General features: G+C 40.4%; 1 pseudogene; it reads right to left on the reverse strand.

Annotated features, from left to right (window-relative positions):
• LOC143410644 (KAT8 regulatory NSL complex subunit 3-like) overlaps positions 1-10,928 on the reverse strand; it is a 31,268-nt pseudogene extending 20,340 nt beyond the window's left edge.
• Positions 10,929-12,410: the final 1,482 nt, after the last annotated feature.

Genomic DNA, 12,410 nt, shown 5'->3' on the forward strand with positions numbered 1-12,410 from the left:
AAACACATCACCAATTTTTATTTTTTATTTTTATATTGTCTTACTGAAGTTACTTGAAGCCTCAATAGTTGCTTGAGGCTGGCTTTGAACTAACAATCCTCCTGTTTCAGCCTCCCAAGCTGCGGGGATTACATGTGTGTACCACCATGCCCACCATGGGTTAATTTCAAATACATACTAGACAATATACAACCCACAGAAATAATTAGCACTAGGCATGGTGGCCATGCTGCAATCACAGTGATATGAAGGATGATAAGTTTGAGGCCAGCCAGAGTTGTGAGACTCTGTCTCAAAATGTAAATAAATAAAATGCAGGTCAGTGATACAGCATCCTTTGGTTCAATCCCTAGTACTGAGAGACAGAGAGAGACAGAAAGAGACAGAGAAAGCAAGGAACAAAAGAATTTTGCTAAAATTCTACATGTAAAACAAAATATATACAGCACTATACAAAAGGCTGTATGATGATATGAACATTCCAAATGTTCATAGAATTCCTGTGGAACTACGCATGACTTTTTGCATATGTATTTCTGCATTTTCTAAAATTTCTAGTGACTATTTGCTGAAAAAAAAAATATATATATATATACATAAAATTTTTTAAAAATTGCTTTTTCTGGACTAGTATTTTGGCTCAGTGGAATAGCACTTGCCTTGCACATATAAGGCCCTGGGTTCAATCCTGAGGACTCCATAAAAACAAATAAACAAAATAAAGAAATTGTATCCTTATATAAATAAGAAAATTTAAATAAACCCTGAATTTTCTTCTAAAGTACAGCTTTCAAGTGTGGCTTGTTAATGAAGCCTATTATTATGTTCTAAAAACATATCCAACAATAGTGTATATATCATTAATTATACCATATCCTGTTCTTTTACTGTCCAACAAGATGTGACCTTGCAGATGTATAAATATGAGTTTCTAATACACTGATGCTTACACTCCAAAGGAGTATCTGTGTATTCCACACTGCCCACAGAGGTCAAAGTGATCTTAGGGAAAGGAAAAGGTTTTTAGATGTTAGAGATCCTTTTCAGAAAGAAAGAAAAAAGGTTTTTAAAGATTGGAGAATGAAAACTATCAAGGTCTGATGGAGGTTGTTAGACTTCAGAGGGAGCAGGAAAATAAAATCCAGTAATGACATAAGCCAGGGGCTGTCAGGCCATGAGTCCTCTGGATTTCAGGCCCTGCACCTCATTATGGAGATGGCACAAAGACATTACACCAGATCAAATGTAAAAACAAGACCTTGTCTCCTATTTTTATTAGCATACCTGCTAGCCATGCCCTCCAAACTGACCACGTAAAGACTTTACCCAACCCCATGTCTGAATGCATCACAGGGACTGGTGGCCCCCAGCACAGGGCAGACACCAACCATAGCCTTACCTTCCCTTTCAGTGTCTGCAAAGCATCCATGTAGGCAGCCAGCATGGGCAGACTCAAGGTCTCCATCAGGGTCGTGTGCAGCCACTGGATCATCTTGGTGTCCCTACTCTCACTGGCCAGGGCCTGCCGCACCCGCCTTGCACACTTGTCCACAGCTACATGATGCAGCACTGGCTCATTACAAGCCTGAAAAATACAAGAAGAAGGAACAAGAGTTCCACATAGTTAGCAAATAGGAGGTAGGTAGAAATCAGTCAGTCATAGAGGCCTGAACTAGGAAGAGCCCACATTGGCAGATTTCTGATTTCTTACCCCTTCGTTGGCCAAGCGGGCAAGTTGGTCAGACTGCAGGGCTTTGAGGATCTTGTTGAATAGTGTGTTCTTGGCCACTGTCCAGTCAGTCCTAAAGGGAATATCTGAGAAATTAAGGACATACCCTAGGGACACTCCTCATGTATGCACAACATTTAAGGAAAACTCTGTAATCTTTTTTGATCCTCTTCTGAAAGAGTATAACTTGACACAAAATTCTGTTCCCAATCCTGGTGATGAATCATCTCAGCACACATTTGTATATTCTCACCTACAAGTCAATACCAGTCAAAGATGAATTCTTTTAGTGCTACCAAAGCCACTTATATATCTAATAGCTAAAATACACTAGCAAATGAAGATAGGGTACCAGCGTATAGAGAAATTTGAATTGCATAGGTTGTACATTTCACAAAAGCTGAAACATCAAAGCATTTCAGTATACCAAAACCTTAGACTATGGTAAGAATTCTACTTAAACTAGTTTTTAAAAAAATATGACAGATATGTTACTATTCTCCTGGTCTCAATTCTACCCTACAGTAATTTCTCTCCCTTTTCCATGCTTCTTAATTTTTTCTCTATGTTACAAAATTAGTAAACTTATGTCCTATGTAAGTTAACATTTTGTTATCCCAGTATATGACACCACCATACAGATGACCAGCTGTTTACTGACAACTTTTTCTGTCCTCCAAATCAGCAGTAAACTGCAATCAGGAATCTACCCTACAGTTCTTAACCCCACATCAATGAACCCAGACAGAACTGTGGATCCTGTTAACCTGCCCATCAACCCACTCCTGGCAATCTGAATTAGGTACTCTAATTCAGACTTGGAAGCCTCCTAAAGATATGAAAACAAAGGCAATAGAAGAAAACCATTCAGAGCCAGGTACAGTGGTGCACACCTCTTATCCCAGCAGCTCGGGAAGCTGAGATAGGAGGATTGTGAGTTCAAAGCCAGACTCAGCAACAGTGAGGCACTAAACAACTTTTGACACCATATTTCTAAATAAAAAAATAATAATAGGTCTGGAGATGTGGCTTAGTGGACAAATTCAATTCCCAGGACCAAAACAAAACAAAAACACCCACAAAAATAGCAACTCAGTAATATTTGTTTACTGACTCTCCCTGTCATTAGGAAAAAACTACTCAATATTTTTTTAAATATAAGTGATTGCTAGCCCCAAACAAGATTTATATCAAGCTAGTGTTTCTTATCAGTAAAAATAAAGTCAAAAAATAGGGCTGAGATATCCACTAGCAAGGTAGAAAATAGTAATCAATCTACCTAGCCATATACCTATTTCAGATTCAAGTCTTTCTAAGAATGAAATAAGAAAACATCTAAAAAACCTAGAAGACCAACAAAGGAAGATAAATGTAGCTATATGAAAATTTCAAACCTCTGTAAAAGGGAATAAGAATTATAAAGTTGAAACATAGTGGGAAAATGCAACTGCATTGAAATAAGAAAGATACTCCAGAACTGGGTGTCGTGGCACCACACCTGTAATCCCAGCAGCTTGAGAGGCTGAGGCAGGAGGATCATGAGTTCAAAGCTAGCCACAGCAATGGTAATGTGACGAGCATCTCCCTAAATAAAATACAAAATAGAGCTGGGGATATGACTCAGTGCTTTACTGCCCCTGAGTTCAATCCCTAGTACCAAAAAAGTAAGAAACAAAGATACCCCACAGGCCAATGTGGTGACACCTGTACTCCCAGCATTAGGGAGGCTGAGTGAGTCAGGAGGATCTAAAGATCAAAGTCAGCCTTAGCAACATAAGAAGACCTGTCGCAAATAAAAAACAATGGCCCTGCTTAGGGGGGTTAAAACTCCAGAACAAAAAAGGCTCCAGAAAATTAATACAATAAGAAGTAAAAGCATTCGGGCTGGGGCCATAGCTCAGTGACAGAGCACTTGCCTAGCATGTGTGAGGCACCAGGTTTTTCCTTAGCACAACATAACAAAAAACAAATAAAAATAAAGCCATGCTGTCTATCTTCAATGACAAAAATTCTTTTAAAAAAGAGTAAAGTATTAAGCTTGGTGTGGTGGTTTATGCCTGTAATCCCAGTAGCTTGGGAGGCTGAGGCAGGAGGATCGTGAGTTCAAAGCCAGTTTCATCAAAAGCGAAGTGCTAAGCAGCCACTTTGTCAAAAACTCTGGCAGTTTCTCAGAAGTTAAGTACAGAGTTCATATACTTATGATCCAGCAATTCCATTCCTAGGTACTTTACACATACATTCACACAAAAACTTGTACACAGGGCCTGCTGAGGTAGCTCAGTAAAGTGCTTGGCTAGCATGCACAAGGTCCTGGTTTCAATCCCGGGCAAAACACACACACACACACACACACACACACACAATTGTACACAACTTTTCACAGCATCATTTTCATAACAGAGAAAGCAGAAACAACCTAAATGCTCATCAGTGATCAGTGGACAAATAAAATATGGATTATCTAATCAATGGAATGTCAGTCAACAGAAAGGAGTAATGTAACATGGCCTAATAAGCATGACCCTTGGAAACATTCCACCAAGCACAAGCCAAAGCCACCCACCATGGAGAACATACAGTTTACAATCCCATACACTCAAGTCTGGAAGAGGCAAATCTAAGTCAAAGAGTGCACCGGTGGCTCCCAGGGACCAGTGAAGTCAGGAGGAATGGTGATTGACTGATAATAGGAATAGAGTTTCTTATTGAGGTGATAAAATAGTTCATCAAACTCACTAGGGTGTTGGGGTCATAACTCTGAATTTACACTAAAAAGCACTGGCAGTACAAATAAACTGGTGAATTACAGGGTGTGTAAATAAACCTCAATAAAGTTGTTATATAAAGGGGAAATTTTGGGGCTGGGGATTTGGCTCAGGCGGTAGCGCGCTCGCCTGGCATGCGTGCGGCCCGGGTTCGATCCTCAGGAGCACATAAAAAAAAATGTTGTGTCCACCAATAACTAAAAAATAAATATTAAAATATTCTCTCTCTCTCTCTCTCTCTCTCTCTCTTTAAAAAAAATAAAGGGAAATGTTTGCTAAACAAACAGAAAAATGGAGGAATGCTGATTCTGTTGGAGACAGGGGCAGGAAAACAAAACTAGCCAGCAAATCCAGGAAAATAAATGTAAGTATCCCTCAAAACCAGAGATTGTAAATCTTTGTTGGTATATTTGTTTGAGAATAGTGGGGATTATACCTGAGAGCTCATGCATGCTGGGACATACTCTAGTACTGAGTTGTACTCTCAACACTTTATTTTAAAATTTAGGACAGAGTCTAATTAGCATGATGCTGACCTCAAACATGTAGACCTCCTGTCTCAACCTCCCTTGTAGCTCATATTACAGACATGCCACCACACCCAGTTTTAAATCTATTTTTAAAGCCACTCAAAATATCTCTTGGATTTTCATGTGATTCTAAAACATTTGCACTCTACTAGCTATAGACCACAAAAATGTAAAATCATACAAATGTACATTTAATTTTTGGTAGTCTGGGTGAGCCCTATATTGTAATGCAAGCTACAGAACTAGCCACACCAATCAAATTAAATTATTTTTTTTCATTTCACAAACTTTTTTAAAGAGAGTATTCTTAGCTAGGCACAGTAGTGCACACCTGTAATCTCAGCAATTCAGGATGATCACAAATTTGAGACAAGTTTCAGCAAGATGAACCATGTTGCCAAGGTTAGAGTCAAACTCCTGGGCTCAAGCAATCCTCCAGGGATTATGCTGAGCTCTGAATAAAATGCCTACTGTATGCCAGGCAATGCCATAGGGAGGCTGAGATGGCAGAGATGTAGGTCCTACTCTCAATGAGCTCACAGCACAGCAAGCTGACAGTCATGAGACAGAGTTAGGAGAAAATTCCCATTTATGTAGCTACAATAAATGTCTCCTTAAAGAGGATGATACAAAATAATTATAGGATGGTGACATTAACCCATCCCTCTGAGGAGTGTCCTACTATTGACATGCTCCTCCCAGTGCTCTGGCGGAGGAGGGGCATCTGCATCAGGCCTGGCAAAGATGACGGGTCATTCACACTCATTCATCATGCAGCACACCTTCTGGTTGTCATAGAGTTGCATGGGAGACGACGTGACCATCTTCACATCTATTGGGACATCTGATTCTATGTGAACAGGTGAGGAAATGAGACAAGCCAACAAATACTGCAAACAACACCATGGTTAACAATCACCTGGTTACCAAAAAAATGTCTCTTTAACATAGTCTGATTTATATTGCATAAGCACATTATAGCCACAAAAATTTTTGATCCTAAGTCATCTTTCTCACATTTTTCTAGATCTCTTCTCTCTCTGTGGTATGTGCTGAAGGAATATAAATCCAGCTAAAAGTTTAAAAAGTGACCAATAGCTTTTATAAAGAAAGATATATTCCTTAAGCAAATAATAAATTACATAAAGGTAATCATTTTTACAAATACAGAAGCTATAAGCCACATGCGATTACCTAAATAAATTGAAATTAAATAGTGTCAATAAATTTGAAATCCAGTTCCTAATCACAGGAGAACCGTTTCTAATGCTCAGCAGACTGGCCGCAAGATCAGACCACACAGGATTACAGCATTTCTATAACTGCAGAGTTCTGTTGAATAGCACTGGTCTAGAGTTTTAAATCATTCATTAGTAAATCAACTTGTACTTAACTATATGATTGTAAAAGTCTGTGATTATCTAGGATCACCTGTTATGCAGACAGCTTCTATCTAACTCATTTTGTGCAGTGCCTACAACTAAAATGAATATAAATGGATCATTGAAGGATATTTCACATTTTAAAATGAATCTAATAGAATTTTAGTACCATGGGGATCCTTCCCCAACATCTTAGGTACACTGTACAATCTTTGTTTCCTGAAATACCATGCAAATCAATTGGGTCTACTAGCTATCTCCTCAACACCATATTAAATTTTTGACCTCAATGATCTCACTGCACCCATTCCCAATGATTGGAATAATCACATCATTGTTAAATAAAGTGAATAACTGTGCAGTATATTTGGTAGTGGGAATAAGAGCTGATTATCTTCTCAGATTAGAAACTGAGTGAACACTTGTGGACATGTGTGCCTACAAGACTACTCTTGATTTTGGCATCTCAAACCTATACTCCCTAGGTCTCCCCAATTCATGGTACCATCCAGCTACTCAAGCCAAAGTTCTAAGAGGGATCCTATTTGAACCTTTTCCTTTATACTATTCCCATCCCTTTCCAGACTATCAGTAGCTCATCTCAAGCTACTGCAGAGACCTCACTGCTGGTATTCTTAACCCCGCTCTTATACTATAATTTACTTTTTAAAAATCCAAAGTGATCCTCTAAAAATACAAATTGGATCCCTAGCTTAAAATTCTCCAATGACTTCATACCACTCATAATGAACTGAGATTTCTTCTGCCAACCTCTCTCTACCTCCTACTTACAACCCACCTTCCACCATATTCCAGCCACAATAGCCTAAAATTATTTCCTGCAATATGACAAATTCCAATTTTCAGGGTCTATATATGGCAACAGGGTTTATATGAGGAAATAATTTTCTAACTACCAAAAAAATGAACTCTACAGGACCTCACTTTAAGAAAAAACTGTCACAAAGTCAGATGTGGTGGCACACACCTGTAATTCCAATTGCTGAGGCAGGAGGATTAAAATTTCAAGCCAAACTATAGCAACTCAGGAAGACCCTGTCACAAAATTTTCAAAAAGTGTGGGACATGTACCTCAGTGCTTGTCTAGCATGCACATGGCTCTGGGTTCAATCCTCAGAACCTCAAAAATAAAGTAATATAACGAAGCTGGGGCTGAAGGTCAGCAGTAGCAACCTTGCCTGGCATATGTGAGGCACTAGGTTTGGTTCTCAGCACTGTATATAAATAAATAAAATAAAGGTCTATCAACAACTAAAAAAAGAAAAGAAAAGAATTAAAAAAATAATATAATGGGGTATGAATCCAGGGGTTTCAATGTCAGCAAGAAGCTTTACATAACAAAAAGGAAAAGATTTCAAATACTTTTTACAGGAGTTTTCAGTTATGCCTTAGGAGACAGGCATCAAGCTTACACTTTTAGCACAGTGGTCCATGTCTATAGACAGCCCCAGGAGGGTCACTGGGGTGCAGGATTTGGAGAGTAACCTGGGCAACATATAAGTACTCCCCTTTCATTGAAACAAAAACAAAAACAAACCAAAAATAACAAAAGACAACCTGAATTAAATGTTAAGGAGGCCAGGAACCGTGGTGCATGCATATAATCTTTGGAGCTCCTGTGGTTGCCACAGAAGGATAACAACCTCAAATCCAGCCTCAGCAAATTACCAAGGCCCTACACAACTTAGAAAGACCTGTCTCTAAACAAAATTTTTAAAAAATGGGCTGAGGATATGGTTCAGTGGTGGAGGGCCCCTGGTTCAATACCCAGTACGAAAAACAACAACAACAACAACAACAACAAAGATTATGCTAGATATTCCCTAAGTCACAGGTCCTATGTCTTATACAACAAAAATTTTTAACATCATTGGGAAATGAATCACAAACCACAATTCTATGTGTATTTAAAACATATCATGAGTTGCTATGTTTAGAGCCTGAGTTCAGTCCCCAACACTGCAAAATAAAAGAAAAAAAAACACATCATGGTCTCTCTAATTCTTTAAGAATCAAAGGTGGGGTGAAGTAGAATTTAAAGGTCAAAATACAAGGCAAAATAAAAGATTTCTATCTCCAAACAAACTAAAGCCTCTACTTAAGGAAAGATTGAAAATAGGTAAAATTATAACCAGTGTCCAAGAGATTAGGATGTCTGCTTTTCTTACTTTTCTCAGGAAAATTATTCAGTGCAAATGTGGACACCGAGGTCTGATATTTGTATATGCTCAACAGAAATGCACAAATTAATCATCCAACCTTCCCATATAAGTACCCACCAATCATCCCTCAAAAAATCCACTCTAATCCCTACCTGCTCAGTTCTGGCAATAGTAGCCTTTAGGAAAGAATCCCAAATTCACATGGTATTCTGATGCTGCCTCAGGGGAGTGACAAAGAGCATGCAGGTGGGGTGGACATGACTGGCATTTGGGTGAGCACTCCATGGCTTCGCATAGCTATGGTCCAGAAAAAACAGGTCCTCTGGAGGAGGAAGGGCATCTGCCTGAAGCCTGGCAAAGATGACATGCCATTTGTACTCATTCATAACACTGTACACCTTGTTGTCATAGAGTGGCATGAGAGTCAACGTGGCCATCTCCACATCTATTGGGACATTTCATTCACTGTAAACAGGTGAGGAAATGGGACAAGCCCCACACATACTGAATACAACACAATGGTTAATATTCATCTAGTTACCAAAAAATGTCTTTGCATAAGTACCTTATCACCACAAAAAATTATCCTAATTCATCATTCTCATCTTTCTCTCTAGATCTCTGCCCTTTCTGTGGTACATGCTGAAGGAAATAAAATCATTTAAAATGATATTAAAAAGTGACCAACATCTTTGTTAAGAAAGAAATAATACTGGTCAAAGTGGCCCATGCCTGTAATCCCAGTGGCTCGGGAGGCTAAGGCAGGATAATCACAATTTCATAGCCAACCTCAGCAAAAGTGAGAAACTAAGCAACTCAGTGAGACCGTGTCTCTAAATAAAATACAAAATGAAGCTAGGGATGTGGCTCAGTAATTGCATGCTCCTGAATTCAATCCCTGGTTACCAAAAAAGAAACAAAAGGACTCAATAGTGGATATGAAGTGGAATCTAAAGAGAAAAAACACAAGATTTCTAGCTCCCAAAAAAACTAAAGCTTGTGCTTAAGGAAAGATTAAAATAAGATAAAATAAAAAACAGCCTCCAAAATACTATAATTAAGGGCATCATTTGATCATCAGAGTAGTACATATAAACAAATCTCAAAATGTAAGAAATAAGACTGCCTTAAAGTTCAAAACAATTGCCAACAGGTTTATTTAAGCCAATGTAATTGTATCTCCTATCAAATAATAATATCATGAAAGCTGCTTGCCCTATATTACAGATTGGCTGAAAATATTAGACTAAGAAGGTTTTAGATTAACCTATGGGTGGAAGTTCTGTCACACTGAGAAAGCAATGTCTTGGGAATTTGCTCCTAAGATTTATGTGTGAGCTCAGCAAATGCAAAATGACTGTTGTTGTCACTGTCAAGCAAACCACAGCACTACACCAAAGTGACACAGGTCTAACCGTGTATGGCAATTATTTATTAATATATATATTTATTTATATATAGTACTGGGGATTCAACCCAGGGACCATTACCATTGAGCTACAATCCAGCCCTTTTTATGTTGAGACAGGTTGTCCCTAAATTGTGGAGGTTGGTCTTGGAATTGCTACCTCCCAAATTTCTGGGATTACAGGCATGTGAAATCATACATGGCCTGTGTGGCAATCTTTTTTTTTTTTTCTGTTACCAGGCATTGAACCCAGTAGGTACTTAACCACTGAGCAATATCTTCAGTCCATTTTTATGCTTTCTTTAGGGTCTTGCTATGTTGTTGAGGCTGGCTTTAGACTCACAATCCTCCTTCCTCATCATCAAGAGCCACTGGGATTACAGGCACATGCCAACTTGTCCTGCTATATGTGGCAATCTTTTAAAATCAAGATCTCAGCATTTATTTTCATCAATTTAATCCTTTTCAATTTCTTTTTCCCTATATAAGGCTTATCTAAGTGGACACCCTTATCTATTTTCCTTTACATGTCTTGCTTTTCTAACTTTTCTTAGGACAAGTCTTCAATACAAATGTCCACATTTAGGCCTGATATTTGTATGTGCTCATCACAGATGCCCAAATTAACATCCAAGCTTCCCACACAGCACCCTCCCAGTCATCTCCATGAAAGTTCTTACTTCCCAGTTCTAGCAGTAGTAGCCTTTAGGAAAGAAACCCAAACTCACATGGTATCCTGGTGCTGCTTCAGGGGAGTAACAAAGGTCATGAAGGTGGGGTGGGCACTACTGGCATCTGGTTTGGCATTCCATGGCTTGGCATAGCTGTGGTCCAGAAAAACTGGGTCCCACTGTCTTTCATGCACTGAAAGCTGGAAGAACAGTGAGGTGCCCATTGGACAAGCTGAATTCTAAAAGCTCCTCTACCCACCCCTGTGGGTCCTCTCAGTAAAGCAGCAGCAACTCAAGGCATGGATATCTGCATCCCAGTCACCTGCAGCAAAAAGTGTCCACTTAAGTGAATTGGAATATTCTAAATTTCTCCAAACATAGATTATCTAATGGGAGTCAACATGACCTGCTACAGATCCTACTGCCCACATATTCTACAGAACATCTTTGCCCATGCAGGGAGGGCTCCTGACATCCCAGAACCACCAGCAAAAGAGTGATGGTTCCAGGACATCCTCCATACTCCATCTCCACAGAAAACTGGAGAATTGACTGCCTCCATGGTTCACGAAGACTTGCCCTGGACTGACACTGAACTTACTGGGCCAGCACCACACTTTCTACATGGGCAGGAAGGAATCTGGTCATCAACAGAAGTCAATGGTCTCTTGTTTCCATTCTGTAAAGCAAACACGGACAACCCTATAGCAAAATGGCCACGTGGGCCACCACCAGGAAGTTAACCACAGCCTGGGTTCCCTTTTCTCCTCCTGACCCTGGTATACCCCACAACTGTTTTGCAGTGACTGCGGGATACTCTGAAATCTTGGAAAGACAACAAGCATGCTCCCCTGAGGCAGTGTGGACCCAGCGTTGCCAGGGAGCCCTTTCTCCAGGCCGAATGGAGCCCCCAGCAAACTGTCCCCGACTCAGGCACCCTTGGGGTTCCTGCCACCAAACCTGGAGAGGGTACCTCCTGGAGGCAAGGCTTGTGATCCCAGTGGAAGGCTGTGGCCGAGGCTCCTGGGTGCAAGTGGCTTGGCCAAGTTTGCTGTGGGTTTACAATGAAGAGGAGCCACCTGGATCGGCCTTGTGTCATTGTGGCCCCAGGCACCAGTCCCAGACCCCGTATGCAAGTCCTGCCTTGAGCGAGGCCACGACTATGGATCCTTCCCAGGTCCAGCCTGCAGCTCACCCGTAGTAAGGCAGCTAGCCCTTCTGAGCTGGGTTCTAGTGTGCTTGCACGGTACTGCCTCCATGCCCTGGCAAGGAGGCACCATGCAAAACGCCAAAGGATCAAGGCACCAGACAGGAGGGAGAATAAGCCGCAAAGTCCGGCGTGGACTCACCTCCAGGGACTTGGTTAAAAAGAGCAAAGTCAGGAACGCAAGCTAGTTTCTGAAGCAGAAATTTCCATGACCTACATGTTTAGCAGGGAAGAGGAGCACACAGAATGAGGCCAACCCAGACAGCCCTCAATAACTGCTTTCTTCTCTTCAGGTGCTCCCTTTGACTAAGTAATCCCCACAGACCCAGAGCAGCGGTGGGACGGCATGCACCAAACCCTCCTCCAGAGCAGCCTCCTTGGATTTACTCTTTAGGAATATGCATGTTAACTCATTATGTCCTATACAGGATTGAAATCTCAGGACTAATGGGATTTATTAATGAGCCGGCGGTGAAGTGGTATGAGTTTGGCCCTAGGCTCATCCCCAGCAGAGGCAAAAATGTTAAAAATATTT

The sequence above is a fragment of the Callospermophilus lateralis genome, chromosome 11 (assembly GCF_048772815.1).
Source record: "Callospermophilus lateralis isolate mCalLat2 chromosome 11, mCalLat2.hap1, whole genome shotgun sequence".
Classification (NCBI taxonomy): domain Eukaryota; kingdom Metazoa; phylum Chordata; class Mammalia; order Rodentia; family Sciuridae; genus Callospermophilus; species Callospermophilus lateralis.